Below are 20,716 nucleotides of genomic sequence, written 5' to 3' on the forward strand. Positions count from 1 at the left end.
ACTTCGAAACTGCGCTCATTGCGTCACTCGCCTACAAAGACGATCTTGCTTCCTTTTATTCACTCCTAGCATTGCACGGCCCGTGCAGGCATCAAAGAAAATTACGAATGTATTACCTATTGTGTCCTTTGTTATTTTTTAAATAAATTATGAGATTATAAACTGGTTCAGAAATCACCAGTGGTTATTGTTCCAAACAACTAAGTGTACATTTGCTTGCCTACCCATCACCCTTAAGAAATGAGTATTTGCTGCAGCTTAGATTGGTGACTATTCATGTAAACTCTCTCTGAGCAGCCTGAAGGCAGTTGCATTTCCCGCGTCATCTTCCTTAATTGCCTTAAGTATGTCTATATCCGTGATCATGAACTTGCCCAGTGCGATTCCTTTGTGTCAGTCATAGTTGCTGTTTCTATAAGTTTTTATCTCTCAGATGAGTGTGATCTGAGAAAAGACGTGAACACTCGTGTCTAGAAGGAAGCTTTGAGTTAACCGAGATAACAATAAAACGTCCACCTCATCTCCAGTGTCCGACTCGTTGGCTGAACGGTCAGAGTACTGGCCGTCGGTTCAGAGGGTCCCGGGTTCGATTCCCCGGCGGGTCGGGGATTTTAACCTTAATTGGTTAATTACAATGGCACGGAGGCTGGGTGTATGTGTTGTCTTCATCATCATTTCATCTTCATCACGACGCGCAGGTCGCCTACCGACGTCAAATAGAAAGACCTGCACCTGGCGAGCCGAACCCGTCCTGGGATATCCCGGCACTAAAAGCCATACGACATTTCATTTTTCATCTCCAGTGAGATATATTGATTGCAGTAGACTGTGTCTTCTCATACGGGCTAGAACATGTCGTTTACTTTTATCGCCATTTCCGTGTGACATTTTTCACTTTGAGAATACGAAAGACACAGAAATACAATTGACTGTTGTTGAAGAAACGCATATGGAATCATCAGCTCCTTCACTGTGTGTTTGTTGTTAATATGTTCAAATTTAAATTCATATTTAAATGAAGTCTAGGTCATTGTTCTTCTTGAATACAATGGCTTGAATATTTTAGAACGGAGAAGCTTCAGTAAAACGGTCAACAAACGTTTCTCGTCGAGTAAGGACAACCCAAGGGGGGAGAAATACCGTAGTCCTTGTCTTAGACAACAACTGTTTAATAGCTTCTGAAATGTTCTAGAAAAAATATTTCTCTTGACCGTTCATTCCTGTACGTAGTCCGGCTCTATGGCTAAATGGTTAGTGTGCTGGCCTTTGGTCACAGGGGTCCCGGGTTCGATTCACGGCAGGGTCTGGAATTTTAACCATCGTTGGTTGATTTCTCTGGCACGGGCGCTGGGTGTATGTGTCATCATCATCATTTCATCCTCATCACGACGCGAAAGTCATCTACGGGAGTCATATCAAAATACCTGCACCTGGCGAGACGAACATGTCCTCGGACAATGCCGGCACCAAAAGCCATACGCCATTTCATTTAATTTCATTTCATTTCATTTCCTATACGTATCTAGTGGTATTTATATATAGTGGAGCATATAATGTAATCGGGAAAGCGGGACCTTACGTTATTCAAAGCAGCTTCGTAACAAATGGGCATGTTTTATTATTATTATTATTATTATTATTATTAATAATAATAATAATAATAATAATACCCAGTGTTTTACACTAAAATGTACTGGCATGTATACTTTCATAATGAACTGCTGAAGACTAGGTTCACCGGATATTATACGCAACGTGCTTTATAGAACAATGCAAACAGACTGACGCTTGAATGTCTTTTTACAATGTGCTTTACGTCACACCGACACAGATAGGTCTTATGGCGACGATGAGGTAGGAAAGGGCTGTAATGACAATTCATATATTTTTTTTGCTATTTTCTTTACATCGCACCGACACAGAGAGGTCTTGTGGCGACGATGGGATAGGAAAGGCCTAGGACTGGGAAGGAAGCGGCCGTGGATTTAATTAAGGTACAGCCCCAGCATTTGCCTGGTGTGAAAATGGGAAACCACGGAAAACCGACAGTGGGGTTCGAACCCACTCTCTCCCGATTACTGGATACTGGCCGCACTTAAGTGACTGCAGCTATCGAGCTCGGTCAACTCATTATTTATATTAGTTGTTATTTTCTTTGTCTTAATCTGTTTACCCTCCAGGGTCGATTTTTCCCTCGGACTCAGTGATGGATCCCACCTATACAGCCTCAAGGGCAGTGTACTGGAGCTTCAGACCCTGGGTCGGGAGATAAAACTGGGGAGGATGACCAGTACCTCGCCCAGGCGGCCTCACATGCTATGCTGAACAGGGGCCTTGCAGGGGGATGGGAAGATCGGAAGGGATAGACAAGGAAGAGGGAAGGAAGCGGCCGTGGCCTTAAGTTAGGTACCATCCCGGCATTTGCCTGGAGGAGAAGTGGGAAACTACGGAAAACCACTTCCAGGATGGCTGAGGTGGGAATCGAACCCACCTCTACTCAGTTGACCTCCCGAGGCTGAGTGGACCCCGTTCCAGCCCTCGTACCATTTTTCAAATTTCGTGGCAGAGGCGTGAATCGAACCTGGGCCTCCGGGGGGTGGCAGCTAATCACACTAACCACAACACCACAGAGGAGGACAGTTGTTATTTTACGACCTTTTTATTCCTTTGTCACATATTTTTTTATAATTAATATTTTTCTTGTTCTTCCCAGTGTTATCCACTCATTGTTCAATATTCGGCAAATGTGTTGAGTCCCGGTCTAGGAAGCCGAGAATAATGGCCGAGAGGATTCGTCGTGTTGACCACGCGACACCTCATAACCTGCAGGCCTTCGGGCTGAGAAGCGGTCACTTGGTAGGCCATGGCCCTTCGGGGCTCTTGCGTCGTGGTGTTTGGTTTTAAATGTATAGAATTGATTCTCTGTATTTTAGATTCAGAAAATTAATCAATGCATACACTTTCCCTGTGACCACTCATTCAGTATTTTTGCCATTTTTTCCATCAGTCACTGCGCCAATGTTCTGTTTCATTGACCTGTAAATCTGCACGAATACGGAAGTTACAGCAAGCTCTATTGATTTCTTTCTGAGAAATAACGTTGGGAAACTTCCTCTTTTGACCTGCACTCGTAAATAGTACGCAGAATGTGTTTAGTCCAATTCTCTTTACAGATAGACTTAATTTTCTGGATCCCGGATATTTGTAGACCCTTCTCAATATTTCCACTTCAGGTCCTGTCTAGGAACCAGCAACCTAACTAAGTTCATTCAACTGCTTGTTGCTTATAAACAATTGAAGACTGGAACCTACAATTATCAGTCGTCTATATACTAAAAGAGTTTCCTAAACAAGCTTTTTCCAGTCAGTCAGTCCGTCCGTTCTACTGCACCGATTTGATTCTCTCCGGAATTATCTGACGGTGAATCATCAAGAATTTATAGGCCTCTAAATTCAGTCAACTTCGAGAAATCATAAAATTAAACCGTTAAATAATCACTCCAATAATTATTGCAGACGAAGACTTACCTTAGCCCGCAATACATTCTGTACATAGCGGGATGCCCACAGTTAAGGAGCAATATCTTTACGTGAAGATATCAAACCTAAAGTATTAAAACTGACGGTAACTACAGGCAAACATGCAGTTTCAACCAAAATTGTTCAACATATGACTTAATACTACCTGGAGAGAGATGCCGTAGGAGAAAGACAAACCTAGCGCCCCTAGGGGTGCAGTGGGGAAGAAGTGACATGTAAAAAATAATCTAAAACGACCTATATTAGTGTTGAATCCATAGTTTTTGGGGTCGCTGACATGAATAGTGACACTCCCGATGACAATGAAGTCCAAGTTCATCCACCATCGGTATGGGAGGAAGGGGTGAAAAAGATAGTTTTCGAATATTTTTACATGTCACTACCCCCAACCCCCAATCGTAGAGGTGCTAGGGGTGTCTTACCCCCACAATATTTTGCTCCAGATAGTAAATCATTTATGTACCAAGTTTGGTTGAGAGCTATGCTGGAACATACATGTATAGGGCCTACGACTGTATATACGTTATTTCGGTCATTTTGGACATTTTCCAATATTAGTGTCGAATCCATAGTGTTCGGGATCACTGAGTTGAACTGTGACACCCTGGATGCAGTTTAAGTCGAACTTCAGCCTCCATCGGCAGGTGGGTCAGAAGGGATGAGAAAGGGAATGACCGAGATTAGTATTGAACTAGCTGATGTGCCCGTGCTTCGCTACGGGATTCTCAGAAAGACAGACTTTGTTGTTTTCCTAACTGAAGTCAACATAGGTCATTACAAAATCGTCAGTAGAAATGTAGCGATTAAAAGCAATGCTATCACAAAAAACACTCGATCAAATGAAAAACCGCACATTTTCTCGACTTCAACGAACAGTGCTACGGTGCCAATCTAACAGTCCAAAGTTCCAAAGCTGGAAGGACCAGGCCACAGACAGTCGTGAACACTCCTCTGCCATTATTACATTATATGCACACTGCTCATTCCAATCAGTGCCTCACAGTAGAGCTTGAATATCTCAAATGCTATGACGAACCAGTGTGTTGTGTACCAGTACCGGTAGTATCAGAAAATTTATGAATTAGAGAAATGGCATTCCAAAGAAGAAAGTTATCTAACTACCCAGCTACTTCTCGGCAACATTCAGACAGGCTGTTACACTCTGTACGACCGGGAGAGTAGGCCGTGTGGTTAGGAGCGCGCAGCTCTGAGCCTACATCCAGGAGATAGTGGATTCCAACCCCACTGTTGGCAGCCCTGAAAATGGTATTCCGTGTTTTCCCATTTTCACACCAGGCAAATGCTGGGGCTGTACCTTAATTAAGGCCAAGGCCGCTCCCTTCACACCCCTAGCCCTTTCCTATCCCATCGTCGCCATCGTTCGATGCAACGTAAAGGAAATTAAAAAATAATTGGTACGCAACAGTAATCCTATCTATCAGAAATGAGTGGCAACATTAGACACAAAACACATCACAAAAAAACAATGGTCAATGTAATGTAATTGTTGATCAATGTTATAAGCTTTCTATATTGTAGGCCTTCACATTTAGTTTTCTTTCGACTCTGTGATATTACGGCGTCTTATAAAATTATTTATAGCGTAGACTGTAGTTCCTTATTCTCCGACTTTACATACCAATTTTCGTTAAATTCTGTTTACCCATTTTCTCACGACTGCGCTGATATGGACTTAGTAACAAAAATCCAAATTCATGAATATCTCTGTGATAATAGCCGGTACTGTAACAATGTATAAGACAAAAATGATGGGAAATGTAATGCTATATACTTTAGCTATGTAATATTTATCGATATGACCACTAATAATATAAATATTTCAGAATTAAATTTTAGGTCTTCCACTAAACTACCATTTTGTCAGCTTAAATACAATTATTTATCCTATTTTTACACCAAGTAAATGCTGGGGTTGTACCATAATTAATGCCATGGTCGCTTCCTTCTTACTCCTAGCCCTTTCTTATTCCACCGTCGCCGTAAGATCCATATGTGTCGGTGCGATGTCAAACAAATTGTAAACAAAATAACCGTAAAATATCAGACAGCGTCACAATAAAGAAATCTACAAAAATTCATTTCACATATGAACCCTTGATGGTAAAAGGGGACTTCAGCACGTTTTACGAAATGTTCGACCGGGCGAGTTGGCCGTGCGGTTAGGGGCGCGCAGCTGAGAGCTCACATCCGGGAGATAGTGGGTTCGAATCCCACTGTCGGCAGCCTTAAAGATGGTTCTCCGTGGTTTCCCATTTTCACACCAGGCAAATGCTAGGACTGTACCTTTATTACAGCCACGGCCGCTTCCTTCCCATTCCTAGGCCTTTCCTGTCCCATCGTCGCCATAAGACCTATCTGTGTCGGTGCGACGTAAAGCAAATGGCAAAAAAAAAAAACGAAACGTTCGATTTTGATGTGATATTACAGATGGCAGGTAGGGTGTTGAAGGAGGACCTCTGCGTCCACACCAAGGCTGTGCCGTGGTTGTGAAATCTCCGTGTCATTACATGTAACAAGGTTTAACAGCAGCTTCATTTCTAATAATAATAATCCCGTATTGACTAGATATCACATGGAAAACATTTAAGATAAACTTAAATATTATGAACAAGTGGTCCGCCTATTCAATAAAATTAATAATATTTATTATATTAGTACATGTTTCGTCCCATAAGGGACATCATCAACTATAATAAATTAACATTGCTAAGATTGTATTTTAAATGTCGTACCATACATCAATGTTTTCTAATGTGTCTTGCCAATTTTAATAATATCTGTTTTATATTCTGATATGTTAATGTTAATTGTATTGAATAGGCGGACCACTTCTTTATAATATTTAAGTTTATCTTAAATATTCTCTATTTGATCTCCGTGTCATCTTAAATGGACACATCTGGTGTAGATGTGCAGAATATCAGTATTGTTTTGGCATTATCTCAATACATTGAAATACTGTCTAAATGATTCTTGCATTGATATTGTACTTCATATTGCTATTAAGTTTGGCATCATTACTTCAGTGTTCATATTGAGCACTGGATTTATACATTTCAGAAGCAATAACAATACATTTTGTAATTATTTGTGGGTTTTATGTGAAAGCTGGCATACAAAATTCCTAAGTTCACTCCATTTGATGTATCAAGGGGACTTCTGCAATAATAATAATAATAATAATAATAATAATAATAATAATAATAATAATAATAATAATAATAATAATAATAATAATAAGCGTATTTCTTTTTCATAATCCATGAATTGCATTTTGTATTTTCGTGCACTCAAGTGTGTATTAGTACAGGCAACATTTACTGGCAGAAGCGTACAAGACAGATCGAAATCTTCCATCATCTACACAGTGTTTTCCCTTCTCCTGTAAAATTTAGAAATTCTCAGAAATCTCCTTTTAACATCAATCGATTCATATAATTAACAGGTAATACAAATCCTAAAATTTTCCGTTCAAACTATCCGGGCAGCGCATGGAGCAATTTTGTATTAAGACACGTTATCTGACCTATTTGTAGGAAATTCTGCAGAACAGCAGGGGTTCTCTAGTATTCAATTTAAAATTATACCAGTGTTTCATTGCTATATGGATACTTTTTCCTCGTTACCACATCGTTCATTTCAAACCAATAAACCAATACATAATTCTTTACCTCCATTTGTGTTATACTATTTTAATCATTTTCTCTTGAACGACAGTACGTCTTTCTTTGGAATGAATAACCCATCAGTGACCGGTCTGACAGTATGTACATTTCCTTTTGATTAACTTCCTATTAACGCTATAGAAAAAGTAAATAGTGAAGAAGTGCTGCCAACCTCTAGGTAAATAGAATTATGTAATACTTTGTTGAATAATAATCATGGTCGTTACTTTACATGAGCGGTAATAGACATTACATCATTGTCATCATCATCATCAGTCGGTTTACTCATTGCTGAGCGTCGTGACCTCCTTTCTTCACTTCGTTAGTAACTGCATCCTTAACGAGATTTTTCCATGCTGAGCGGTCTTCAGCTCTTCTTAAGATATTGTGAAGAGATAGACCGGTGATCTTCTTTGCTTGGTCTAACCATCTACTTGTTGTTCTGCCTCTTGGTCTGGTGCCCTTCAATTTTGCCTTGCAGAATGGTCTTTTCTAAATTGTCTCCTTCTCTCCTCAAAATGTGTCCCAGGAACTGGACGTAACTTTCACTAACGCGGGAAGATAAACGTTTTATGATGCTCAGTTCTATAATGGAGGCATTTGTTTTTCTTTCTGTCCATGGTATACGGAGCATTCTCTGCCAACACCACATCTCAAAGGCATATATTCGGTTCTTGTCACTAGCCTTCACAGTCCAGGTCTCACAACCGTATAAGAAAACATAGAACACCAGTGATTCCACCAATCTTATTTTCACTGTTTTGGATAATGCCCGGTTCTGCCAGATCTTTGTGAGTTTAACCATTGCGGCACGACCTAGGACAATCCGTTGTTCCTTTTTCTTTATCACAATTTCCCGTGTTACTGATTATGGAGCCCAGATATACACAATCATTCACCAACTCCAGATCTTTCAGACATCCTGTTATTTGGATTGGGATTAGACTTTGTCGGTTGATAACCATTAGTTTGGTCTTTTTCATGTTGATTTCTAGACCAAAATCCGAACTAATGATTGTCACTCTAGAGAGCAATTCATCAAGTTCTTGTCCACTTCCTGCAATGAGTGTAGTATCATTTTCCTACCACCGATTGAAATTCCACTATCCTAGCCATCCAGCGCTCTTCTCATTACATACTCTGCGTAGATATTGTAGAGTTGGGGTGACACTATGCAACCTTGTCTGACTCCGTTTGTCAAACTGAAAAATTCTGAGCATTCGCCATCCACCCTTATGGTTGCATTATGACTATTATAAAGACCTTTCAATAATGACGTTAAGTATCATACTTGTTATTTCCCTTTGCTTACAGTCCTATAATAACACAATCACCTTGTTAAATTGTCCCCATATAAAAGTATATGTTTTACCTTCTACCGACTACTTGCAGACAAGAAGACATAGGTATTTTATCACCAGAAACGAAATATCACTGATATATTTAGAAATGTCTTTATAGATAATCCCCTTTTGATGTGAGCACAGAGTAAGACCACTATATCCCCTAACAGATAACTAAAAGTCATAATCCTCAGAAGCTAATTCTAGTATTATTTTCCTCTTTTTAGTGTCAGCCCTGTTGCTTTCGTGTTTCCTATCCGACCTGCATTAGACAACTCTAGTCCATTATGACCAAAACATTATTCAGTTTGTGAAGTTTAGGGTATCATCGCTGCGCCTCGAAATACCGCTAAGTGATAATGTTGAGGGGAGGAATACTGATCCGCAGCACATGTATCACTTAGAACGAAATTTCGTTGATATAGTTCAGGGCCTCTCAGGGTGCATGCGCGTGGTGCATGCACTGTGCACGGTGCAAAAGACGACTTGGCTTGGTTGACCAGAGTGTAGACCCCCACTCCTCGATTTGGAGCAATAGCGCTGTCTCTCTCTTTCCCCACGCCTGTCTCACTCGCTCCGCCTGTCTCCCTCTCCCCCACTTGCGCCGTAGCGCTCCAAACCCTGGCTGAGTTGAGCCGAGTATAGCCGAGTAGAGCCGAGCATAGCCGAGTAGCCCAGAGACGAAGCGTTGATCCGAGCCATACCGAGCGGCACCGAGCGGCACCGATGCACAGTGCACGGAGCTCTTGCGCCTCGCTCTGCACGCGTGAGATTTTGGGCGTTTGAGAGGCCCTGATATAGTTTATGCAATACTGAACCTTAGATGACAGGACCTTTCTGGTCAGAGTTCTAAGCTAATATTATCACATAGCAATTTTTCTAGGTATCTTATTTTATTTTCACGCACTTTGTGGCCTCTTCCTTTTGCCAAAACACTTATTCTTAATTGCTGTTATGAGGATGACTGCATAGTTGTACTTCACCTTAAAACACAATCATCACCATCACTTCATAGGATAGCTTCCGTCATAGTAACAATTATCTTGAACAAAGAAGCTCACAATCTGACCGGCCTTGGGACTCGAATTCGTATACGCATAGTCTCCTTACAGGAACGTGAACACGATGACCATCATATGCAGTTCGTATGATGCTGCATCGGTTATGTAAAGAAACGCCTGCTGGATAACGATGTAATTAGAGCTTTATGTCGTTGAAATGCCGGTTACCCCAAGCAAGTCACGTGTGATCACTGTTACATGTGGCCTGACATTACCTTCCTGAAATGCGACCAACATATTGGACGTAGATAAATGGAAGCCTTGCTGGTCTCAGTATATCAATCACATGATATGCATATTTTGGCAGCTGAAGTGAGCCAAGACGCCAAAAGTTTAAAAACCTCTAACATAGATGAATCGTGCTTTTGTTGTTTTATATCAGGGTGTTTGGGAGTTCCTTGTTAACAACTCAATGCACTGGTGGCTCTTGTATTGAGTGGAACTGTGATTATTTGAGCATGCGGTTAAGATAACTGCGTGAAAATTTCAATTACAGTACTATCCCAGAATTAGAGTGAGAGTGAGCAATTTTCTGGGGGAATCTACTCTCAAAATAATCGCTATCAAAGTTAGATTTCTGTCATGGAGTTTGGTTGTTCGTCCGACAAACTAATTTTATGGTTTTTCAGAGATGCCGATATGCCGGATATTCTGTCCTGAATGTAGATTTTTTAACGTTGCAGTACCCTATCGATACGGAGCTTGCGTATTTGGGTACCTGAAGTACAAACGGACTGAGCGGAGATCGGACCCACCAACTTGGGCTCAGATGGTCAAGTTCTCTACCATCTGAGCACGAAGCCCGGATAAGGGGAAATGATGATCATATTCACGAAGGTGCGGTCATAATGTTCACGCAGTCTTATACAACACTGCGATATTCTCCATTCCCCGCCCATTACAGGCTCAATCAAACATTTACCGGAGGTACACCCGCTTCGTGCATTTAAATCAAGCTCCTTTTAGATGGCCATCTCTGAAACTGCTAGTGGAAGAAGTTTGGACGTTTATCGTCTGATGTCTATACTGTCGACTAATGTGCACCCTCTGGTGCGAGGATGAACAATCAATTTTCAAAGTAATTTTGTGTGTCGAGGTTTCCTAAACTGAATCGTTTGTAGATTGTTTTTGGTATTCTAAGGTTTCTAGCATTTCTCGCCCGTTTTAACTTGTAGCCAATAGGGAATTTTGTTCATGCATTTTATCAACCAATTAGGAATTTTTGATATGTATTTGATTATCCAATGGTAATTGTGGGTGTGTCCAGGGCTTCGATCCAGAGATTTCTGGAACCTTTCTCCCCGCTATAAAAGCTGGAACATTTTGGGCCATGTTGTCTTTTCGATCGCTCCCGTCCAGCAGGAGAGTGTGTTCATAGAGGAGGCAGAGGACGCGCCTTTCCCATCTCCGGAAGTCATCTTTTAATCATGTAATCGTCTCAGAAAGCTAGTCCTAGGGGAAGATTTCAAAATTCTTTCGTAATATAAACTTTCATTTCTCGATGTAAATTTTTCAAACGAGTCTAAACAACTTAATCTAACTTAGGGAATAAAAGGTGGGAACCCTCTTGTATTCCCGTTCAACTTAGTATTGAGGTGACTGTGAATTTGTAATCTTTAAAATCTATCTCTTAATTTTGTCACATTATAACCCTCTGACCATCTAGTCACCTCCGTAGTATAGGCTTAGGCTCTGCAACTTCGGGGCATAAGCCCACATAGGGTTTGAATGATGTTCTAATGAATTGCAAGTGTTCGCCCCTAACATTTTAATTTTCGACCAGCAACTTTAACCTTTTCTTTTTCACTAAGGCCGTGTAGAATGGGTGCTTATTACCCCTGTTAAAGTTAACTATTCTTATTCATTTCTTTTTAAAATGTAAATCAGCCTGTTGAACAGATAAGGCAGTGAATACCGTTTGAGTTTGGTAAAATGTAGATTGTGCCTTCAAGAGATCTGGATCTTGTAAATTTTGGAGAATAGTCTCCTAGAGAGTAATTGTGTGGAGCAAAACGCTCCTTGTAAACGTAGTAAATTTTGGAGCTCAGTTTCCTTGTGGATTTATTTGGTTCTCTTTTTAAATTTGTAACTGGGGAGCTTCAAACTCATGTTGTTAAATCACGTTGTCCTATTGCTTTAGACTTTTCTAACATTGTTTCTAGAGGTCACGAGCTTAACTTTTGTACCTAATTTTTGGTTATTGCCTAACAAAGTTTAAAATCTGAAAAGAAAAAGAAGAGAAACCCTAGGAAATAAATACAATTGCAAGTTTTTTGTTTTAAATTTGAATTTGATGTTTTCTCTATCCACCTATTCATTCCCGCACCTTCTTACACCTCTGCCCACCACGGTATCCCCATAATTATTATTATTATTATTATTGTTATTGATTTAATTACAGGCCCTGGTACATCTTAATCCTCAGATGGATGTATGTATGTATGTGTGTGCGTGTGTTTGTGTTTGTGGCTTTGTATGATCACCGGTGTCAAATTAGTGTCTGCACCAGTGTGTCTCTTTGTAACTGACTTGGTCTAGGTTTGGAAAGAAATCAGCTGTGGCCAGAATGTTACATACAGCCCCACCATTGAAGTGGAAATCCACGAATTAGCACTTTCTAGTTGGCAGAAAATGGGATTTTAGCTCACTTGTCTACAGTTATTTGAACTGTAAAATATTTGTATTGTTTTATCACAACACATATATAATGAGTAAGACGGATACAATATCCTCTCAGAATATTTTCATAAATTATTTTAAAAAATGATTACATGGCCTAGATGATATCAAACCTCATGACTGTTTTTCTGAGTCCTTCCCTATTTCAGTCAGATTGACACATGACGCGTTGTTCTTCTGACAGCCACACAGGTTTCAATGATTATCTTCTCCGAAGTGAACATATTGTAATTTTACATATTAACTTTCATTTTTTAGTAATCGGAATTGATTACTTTGTTTCGTGTTCTCTTCATTTATTGACAAGAGATTTAATCAGCCTTCTTTTCACTCTCGTGTAATAGTCCAACGGTACTATTGTTCTAAGTAGTACAATATTTGAAATTATTATTTTTAAAACAATTATAGTGAAGATTTTTCCTTTTCACTTTTACTTCGCTTCACTTTATTCACTTTTCTTTCATTCTTTTCTTACAATTTGTTTTACGTCGCGCTGACACAGATAGGTGTTATGGCGACGATGAGATAGGAAATGCCTAGGAGTGGGAAGGAAGCGGCTGTGGCCTTAATGAAGGTGAAAATGGGAAGCCACGGAAAACCATCTTAAGGGCAGCCGATAGCTGGACTCGAACCCACTCTCTCCCGGATGCAAGCTCACAGCTGCGCGACCCTAACCGCACGGCCAACTCGCCCGGTTTTCTTTCATATTCAAAGGAATGTAAAAGATGTAAACTTTCTTTCTTGCTCAGGCTTTAATATCGCACAAACATAGGCAGGTTTTCGACGACTAGGGGGCAGAGGATTGCTAGGCCTGGGAAGGTATCGTACGTCGTCGTGGTTCGATCACTTGGTGAGAAATTGAGAAACCACGTAAAACCATCTATAGGTCTATCGACGTTGGGGTCCAGGCATATCATCCTCCGAATGCAAGCTTACTGTGAAGCTAACTCGCTCATTCAGACCGGCACTGTATGATCACTTACAATTCCGTGTGGTATCTAGGAATGCATCACACTGTTGAAGCCTCAACGCGGTAGTTATCTAAGTAGATTGCTGCAATACTAAAAGAAGGAATGAGTGAATGATATTGTATTTCTCAGAAACAAATGAAACTAGATATAATGATTTCTGTGGATATCCATAGGGTTTGTAACTACGCGTGATATGTATTATACTGTGAAAATAATTAACACTAATTCTACTAATATATGACATGCCACGAACATAAAATATCATGGGCTCATTCTTTTTTTGGATTACTGTACATAATTTCTTCTCATGTCTCAAAATGTTGAAATGAATAATATATCAAGTCTCAGAAAGTTTGAAAAGCCAAAACCATTCTTTAAAGTTAAACACAACAAAATACATTCCCCAAGTTTCTTTTTTTTATTTTGCTTTACGTCACATCGACACAGATAGGTCTTACGGTGACGATGACATAGAAAAGGGCTAGGAGTTGGAAGGAAGCGACCGTAGTCTTCATTAAAGTACTGTCCCAGCATTTTCGTGGTGTGAAAATGAAAAACCACGTAAAACCATCTTCAAGGCTGCCGACAGATGGGTTCGAACCAACTATCTCCCGGATGCAAGTTTACAGCTGCGCGCCAAGTTTCTTAGGGATTGTGGTAACCGAATGGCATAGTCACTGGCTTTGGATCGAATCCCTGCCAATACATGTCAACTTTTTAAAATAAAAATTCACATTCTGATTCCACATAAAACTAGAGATCACATGGTGTTGATCACCATATCAACAGTAGTAAATTTTCTTCTCAAGACTCCGAGTGAATTGGTTGCGCGGTTCGAGGCCCGTAGCTGTGAGCCTGCAATCGGAAGATGTCGGTTTGAAACTCACCGTCGCCAACTCTGAAGATTGCCGGTTTGAAACTCACCGTTGCCAACTCTGAAGATTGTTTTCAATGGTTTCCTATTTTCACACCAGCCAAATGCTGAGTCTTTACCTTACTTAGGGCCACGGTTTCTTCCTTATCCTATCCTATCCTATCCTATCCTATCCTATCCTATCCTATCCTATCCTATCCTATCCTATCCGATCGTTCTCATAAGACCAGTGCGACGTAAAACCTATAGCAAAGAGTTGTTCAGTAACTGCAGTCTCAAATCTATGAGTAAGATTTGAATACCACGCGCCGGGCTGAGAGGCTCAGACGGTTAAGGCGCTGGCCTTCTAACCCCAAGTTGGCAGGTTCGATCCTGGCTCAGTCCGGTGGTATTTGAAGGTGCTCAAATACGACAGCCCCATGTCAGTAGATTTACTGGCACGTAAAAGAACTCGTGTGGGAGTAAATTCCGACACCTCGGCGTCTCCAAAGACCTTAAAAAGTAGTTAGTGGGACGTAGAGCAAATAACATTATTATTATTATTATTATTATTATTATTATTATGAATACCATGTGACCAACAAAACAGTTCACTTAGCAATGTGTATAGCACAATACTCAATGAAGCCTATCTAAAGTCCTCAAACTATAATGCAACTGAAGTTCGAATACCAAGCAACTGGGACACAATCTTACATTGTGAACAAGCAGAGCACTTCACGTGGCTAAGGTCATCTTTCACAGCGTATTTCTCCATAACACGCGGTTGAAAATAATTGTGAATATTTCCACAACGATTACAAAGTGTTTTCTTTTTAAACATACTGCAGTATTATGATAGTTCACATAAATTAACTGAACATCAGTACTGTCACTCTTAAAACAGCGTATACGGTCTTTTGTTCTGTCCGTCATTGTAGTTCTCTTCCACATTTACTACTTCTTTCAACATTTGCCATCACTTCTTTCGATTGTTCGTCGATCTGCGAGGCAAAACCCCTTTGGTTGCATATTGCTAGCTATAATAGGAGTAGACATTCATCACATTGGTGAACACGCGAACGTAGAAGCAACACGCGATGACATTGAGAAACCAACAACTGTAATACAAAGAGATTTACTCCTACGGAAGGTCTCAACCTTCACCCGAAGCAGCGGTCTTGTCTCAGACAATATACTAAGCTGGTGGTTCTCGACGTCGTCGGTAGATGCAGAGTGGGTTTCGGCCCTTGGGTTTCGTCCCTTAAGAGGCCGCGGCTTGCCCGTGGTCCAATAGCTCTGTACTCTGACCGGCCAACCGAACAGAGGAAAGTTGGCCACGGCTCTACCGTGGTGGCTTTACAGCTCTGCATTCGGGAGACGGGACAGGGGCACAGGGCCAGACTTCAGGCCTGGCCCCTCCGGTCGGCTGTCCTGATAATGGTTTTCCATGCTTTTCCATTCTCCTTCACTAAGGCGAATGCCAGGACAGTTCGTAGTATAGGCCACGGCCGCCCAACCCCTCTCCTTCTCCGCACAACTCCTTTACCGTAACAAATCTCCCGGCCTGAGAGACGGCGTAACCGTCTAAGAGGCCCGCCTCCTCCTTCAGGGGAGGAATGAAAACGTTTAGTAGTAGTAGTCGTCTCGTCGTCTTGAGTGTGACTCACGAAGGGGCCACAAAGAGTATAGAAAGGAGCGACAACAGACTTCTTATAGTTAAGAATAAAAACTGTCCCTCTTAATCTCCTTTTCCCACCGCACATTCCGTCCGACTCGTTGGCTGAATGGTCAGCGTACTAGCCTTCGGTTCAGAGGGTCACGGGTTCGATTCCCGGCCGGGTCGGGGATTTTAACCTTCATTGGTTAATTCCAAATGCCCGGGGGCTGGGTGTTTGTATTGTCCCCAACATTCCTGCAACTCCCATACCACACATAACACTATCCTCCACCACAATTACACGCAGTTACCTACACATGGCAGATGCCGCCCACCCTCATCGGAGGGTCTGCCTTACAAGGGCTGCACTCGGCTAGAAATAGCCACACGAAATTATTATTATACCGCACATTCCCTATTCTGGTGGGTTCGCGGGTGTAAACTATGTCGTGCTGTTGGACTTGGCCCTGTTTTGTGAACGGATTGGCTACCATTCCTGAAAGCAAGCCTCATATCGTGATCATAGCCACAAGACATTCATCTCGGCGTGGAAACCGAACCAGTGGCAAGTGAAATTAATCTCAACCGAGCTCGGAAGCTGCAGTCGCTTAAGTGCGGCTAGTATCCAGTATTCGGGAGATAGTGGGTTCGACCCGGCGAGTTGGCCTTGCGGTTAGGGGCGCGCAGCTGTGAGCTTGAATCCGGGAGATAGTGGGTTCGAATCCCACTGTCGGCAGCCCTGAAGTTGGTTTTTCGTAGTTTCCCATTTTCACACCAGGCAAATGCTGGGGCTGTACCTTAATTAAGGCCACGGCCGCTTCCTTCCCATTCCTAGGCCTTTCCTGTCCAATCGTCGCCACAAGACCTATCTGTGTCGTTGCGACGTAATGCAAATAGCAAAAAGGAATAGTTGCTTCGAACCCCACTGTCGGCACTCCTGAAGATGCTTTTCCGTTTTTTCCCACTCCTAGCCCTCTCCTGTCCCGTCGTCGCCGTAAGATATATCTGTGTTGCTGCGACGTAAAGCAACTTGCATAGAAAATGCAATCTCATTTCAAAAATATCGCATGCATTGGCCGGGATTCAAACCTCGGTCACCTTGGTGAAAAGTCAGTGACTGTGTCACTCGGCTATTAATGTCCCCGCATGCCCTACTTGACGCCAACCGTATGTATTCATCTAGTGCGTGTTCCTGAGATTGTTGGAAGTGCGATGTGTTGTAAATGCAGAGGTGAGTATTGAAATATCCAACCCGCTAACCAGATGAATTAACCTATTCCATACCATGCCCGAGTTAACTCGGATGTCAGCATGTTCTCCCGCTGTCTCAAGCACGGATCAACTCGGATTTCAAAAAATGCGCTCTTCTCCTCTCCCGAGCTCAGTATGACGCTATAGTTTTGCTGTTCGTCACAAAGTGGTATAACCTGAAATGCTCTGTTCAGACGACAGCCGATTCATAAACGCCTTGCCGTATTTTGACGATAATTGTTTGCCATGTGCCTTTTTTGACAACTATTTTCTGCCCTCCAAGATGGATGCGAAAAAGTGTAAAGAAAATATGAGCAAAGATTATATTTCAAACGTCCGACTCGTTGGCTGAATGGTCAGCGTACTGGCCTTCGGTTCCGAGGGTTCCGGGTTCGATTCCCGGCCTAGTCGGGGATTTTAATCTTCATTGGTTAATTCCAATGGCTCGGGGGCTGGGTGTTTGTGCTGTCCCCAACATCCCTGCAACTCACACACTACACATAACACTATCCTCCACCACAATAACACGCAGTTACCAACACATGGCAGATGCCGCCCACCATCATCGGAGGGTCTGCCTTACAAGGGCTGCACACGGCTAGAAATAGCCATACGAAATTAAAAATTAATATTTCAAACGTTTTTAGGGAATGATGATGAATGCGACTTTTATAAGAGTAGTGAAGATTAGATGCAGTGAACAAAGATGTAGAAATTTGTGAATAAAGATGTAGAAATTTTATCACCCATTCTCAAGTTCCGGTAAAAAATCCAAGAGATAACTGTTTCTAATGTTATCTTTCCACGACTGCTCAGGAGCTGTATAAATACAAACATTTTCACTAATATTGTCAGACAATATTGGCTTCAAAGTTCCTTCAGACTACCATTTCAATAATCCCTGCGGGAATATATTTACCTTGTAGTAGGTCTACGCTGTGCATGAGAGGAGACAGAAGTCTGAGGGACTAACTTACAGTCCAGAGCAGTTTTAATGCAAGTATATTTCTTAAAACTTTGAAATTCATTTTCGTACCTTAAAATATTATCAGCTCATTACCATGTAGAAAATGCTCCTGCGACAGAGTTCTTATCGGTACCACCTGAAATTTTCTGATAAAGTTTCAATATGTTCAGGAGTGAAAAGTAGTTCCGATTGTTATTATCAGTTGAATATTGCCTGCATATTATTGTTTCTAAAATAGCCCTAAACTAGAGTTTTGCATATTGTATGAATAATGAAAAATTGAAAACCTTATATCTCCGATAGTTTATACCTGAGTGCAAAACACGGAGTTATTATTAAGTGTATTGCCCGTGTCTTCTGAGAAGTACAGAGACCTACAGTGGTTGAAAGACCAGTGCAGCCTTCAAGCAGCACACGGCTCACATAGCATGTAATGACAGTGTGAGGAACAAATTATTCAACTTCGTAATAAACCATAAATTTGTAACCTCTGAAGTGAAATAGTTCAATTAACTCATAAAGTACCGAGCTAGATAGCTGCAATCGCTTAAGTGCGGCCAGTATCCAGTATTCTGGAGACAGTGGGTTCGAACCCCACTGTAGGCAGCCCTGAAGATGGTTTTCCGCGGTTTCCCCATTTTCGTGCCAGGAAAATGCTGGGATTGTACGTTAATTAAGGCCACGGCCGCTTCCTTCCCCACTCCTAGCACTTTCCTGTCCCATTGTCGCCGTAAGACCTATCTGTGTCAGTTCGACAAAAAACAAATTGTAAAAAAAAAGTCATAAACTGCTCTGTAAAGGGTTGATGTGATATAATCAAAACCATGATTAATTAATATGAATAACTGTTTAATTATTCGATAAACAATTATCATTTTGGGGAGAAAGTGCCTGAATTACGCACTCAATTCTCATCTGTGTAGTCATGTCTCGATTCCCGGCCAGTACAGTGGGAAAGAGTTCATAGTCCAGTGGTTTGCATTTCACGTAAAACAGAAGGTCTCGTGGCTTATGAACACGAGATTCAAAAACTGTCTTGCCATTAACACTTATCTTCAATGGACGACGTTTTTCAGTCCAGGAGTTAAAATGCTTCTTTCATTGCAAATTATGTACCGGTACTTAAGTTATTAAAATTATTAAATTTTCTGTTAGATATCATAAGCATCCTGTGACAGCATATAACCAACACTGGTATTATTAGCTTAAAAGACATGTACGTTAATATACATAAATACTACAGCGTTTCAAAAATTACTTTTCTTCTCCTGTAAAATTTATAAAACGGTAGTTATTATGTTCTTCCCCAGGACCCCTCAAATGTGTAAACAGAAATCAAATTGTTAAATTTCTTAATTCAAAACGCTAAAAACACCGCCCCTCGGAAAGGTCCATATGCGGCCGAAGAAGATTTAGGTTGCAGTCCAAGAGCTGGGCCGGATTAAGGGGGGTGGGGGCTAAAGAGGCTGCAGCCCCGGGCGTCGCGCTCCAAGGGGCCCCGGCACTTTTCCGAACCTAAAATTGTATAAAAAGGCCTGCTGGTCCACCTTCGTGCATGTATCTGAACATTTACGCTCGCAAAATATCGAACACGCACTCTTCCTTCCTTTTTATCAGCTGTCCGCGTTAGTATTTCATCACTGCTAGAATCAGTTACCGTCCGGAGACACGAATCCTCGCTACGTACGCACTGTAATTATTGTAAAGGTTATTGTTGACGAAAATTTGAATCTGGCAGCTTGCGAGTACTGGCAGTGGGGGAAGGGGGGAGAGGTCTTGGAAGTGAGCGGGAGGGGACAGGGGAAGCACGGTGGAATACGCATGCTATACTATATCTTTGCATCAGGAAGGGAACTTCCACTTCACCACTGATTATTGAACCTTTCTTACGTTATAACTGTAATGTTCTTGTAAAATGGATAGAAAATATCCTAGTGGTGCCAAAAAACGTAAATTAAAAGAACAACATTTGAAGAAATTTAATAGTTGCCGAAAATATCAACATTTTTTGACAAGAAGTCTACAAGTGCATCAACGACTGAAGAGACTGTTACTGGTAAATTGGAATCTTCTTCTTCTACCGCTTTTCCTACCTGTAGGGTAACGGGTGCGAACAATCTCGCACACGGGTGTTTACGGAATCAGAAAGCATGAGCATTAGGAAGATGGTTTTAGGAACAATGAAAGGGAATCCTAATGTGTATTTTAAACTTCAGTCACATCGTATGGCACACTCGGAGTCGTAAATAATAAATTGCCGATCTCCTTGGTGTAGTGGTAGCAATAATGACAATAATGACTGCCACCCCCGAAGACCCAGGTACCTTCCCCGTCGCTGCCTGGGGGAGGGCCTTGGTTACGAAGAAAGGGCCCCACATTTTTAAATAGCCCAGGGCCCCAAAACACCTTAATGCGGCACTGTCCAAGAGTGTACTTGGGTTATGATCTATGTTGCAGTATTTATTATATTGATCGGCTCCTTGCCTAAATAATCAGAGTAGTGTGCTTCGATTCAGAGGGTCCTGCGTGGATTCCCGGCCGGGTTGGCATCTTATTTTAAATGGTTAACTCCCTTGGCTGGCGGACTGTCTCCAACATACTTGCAAATCAACTTAGTCAAGGGTAGAAATCCCCTAATTCAAGAGCACTTGATCCCTAAATTACAATATCTAGCCTTCCAGAGGCACTCTTCATTATTTAAAAAC

This window comes from Anabrus simplex, chromosome 1 (assembly GCF_040414725.1).
Source record: "Anabrus simplex isolate iqAnaSimp1 chromosome 1, ASM4041472v1, whole genome shotgun sequence".
Taxonomy (NCBI): domain Eukaryota; kingdom Metazoa; phylum Arthropoda; class Insecta; order Orthoptera; family Tettigoniidae; genus Anabrus; species Anabrus simplex.